Source organism: Trichechus manatus, unplaced genomic scaffold, assembly GCF_000243295.1.
Source record: "Trichechus manatus latirostris isolate Lorelei unplaced genomic scaffold, TriManLat1.0 scaffold00207, whole genome shotgun sequence".
Classification (NCBI taxonomy): domain Eukaryota; kingdom Metazoa; phylum Chordata; class Mammalia; order Sirenia; family Trichechidae; genus Trichechus; species Trichechus manatus.
The window spans coordinates 3,390,729-3,392,258 of record NW_004444143.1 but is presented as its reverse complement, the minus strand read 5'-3'; the positions used below and the strand labels follow the sequence as shown (position 1 = coordinate 3,392,258).

At 44.3% G+C, this 1,530-nt stretch overlaps 1 protein-coding gene across 1 annotated transcript in view; it reads left to right on the top strand.

The window, feature by feature from the left end:
• The window catches only part of HNRNPL (heterogeneous nuclear ribonucleoprotein L), a 15,328-nt gene that overhangs the window by 193 nt on the left and 13,605 nt on the right, over positions 1-1,530 (top strand). The window lies entirely within an intron of this gene.

The window sequence follows — 1,530 nt, the reverse complement described above, 5'->3', positions numbered from 1 at the left end:
TTTCTTTTCTGCTTGTAGATGTATCTCTACATAGCAGACACCCTATTTCTGTGTCTGTTCTCCCCTTTTATAGGATACCACTCAGAAGGGATTAGGATTAGGACTGTTGAAGAGAGAAATTGAGGACCAGAAGAATTGACAAATTCCTCCACGTTCATAGGAAAATTCACAAAGGTCACTGACTGTTGTGGAATGTACCCCAAAACAGATAAAAAGAAATAAGGTGGAGACACCATGACCAGGAAGTTGAGCACATCCCCCTCTCTGGTAAACCATAAACTAGCTCAGCGTTTATCTTATGCAAAGAATTTAACTCTAGGTAATTTCCCTTGCTTCCTGAGAGAGAATTCGAAAACTTTAGAATTTCCTGAGCAGTTGAGGTGCCTTTATTATTTTAAAACCTCTGGGCTACACCTGAGCATTTGTGCAAATGAATGGGGGCTGGCCAGGCCACACAGACCACCTAGTAACCTGATCTCAGGAAGGGGCATGATCCAATCAGTCATGTTAAGCTTAAAACAAAAAAAACCAAACCCACTGCTGTTGAGTCAATTCCAACTCATCGAGACCCTACGGGGCAGAGAACTGCCCCATGGGGTTTCCAAGGAGCAGCTGGTAGATTCAAACTGCGGACCTTTTGGTTACCAGCCGAGCTCTTAACCACTGCGCCATCAGGGCTCCTTATTAAGATTAGCCCATAGCTAATTTTCTACTCTACATCCTCTTTAAAAACTCATTAACTGGCCTAAAATGAGAGCCTTCCTGTTTTTCTGAACAGAACGGTCTCCCTGTATGGCTACAGATTTAGCGTCTCGAGTAAACCTATGCTTTAATTATTTCTGTGCTTCGATTATTTTGACAGATCCCACCCTACGCTGGTATGATCTCATTTAATTGAATTGGATAACAGAAAACCAACTCTCTTTTTCTGAACAAGGTCATATTCACAGGGACAGGGGTTAGGACTACAACATACCTTTTCGGGGGACACAGTTCACTCCATAACACAGTGGTTACTTTCCGGGAGAGGAGTAGGCTGAGGAGGGAGGGACAATGTTCCCTGCAAGCTACTTTACACCTTACACCCTTTGATGTTTGTGTCAGATTCATGTGTTACCTAACCAAAAAAAAAATTTTTTTTTAATTAAATTTGTGTTAAAATAAAAAGAGCACGGGCCAGGGAAGCCCTCATGTCCAGCTGGGTGGGGCCCCTGCGGGTGTCTGAGGGCCATCATGCATGTACCCGATGGTCACTGATGTGGAAGGGTAGTCTGAGGAGGCCACAGGACAGGCTGGCATCCAAGCGGAGGGAGTGTGGATTCTCCTTAAAAATGCAGTATTTCGTGGTGGATAGAGTCCCTGTGAGTCAGGGGAAGCCTTGACTTCTCAGCCCATCCTGTGTGCTCTCCTTTTTTTTTTTTTTTTTTAAATTTTATTGTGGTTTGGGCGAATGTTTGGAGTGCTGGTGGCACAGCAGTTATGAGACAGGCTGCTAACCAAAAGGTCGGCAGTTGAAATCCACCAGCTGCT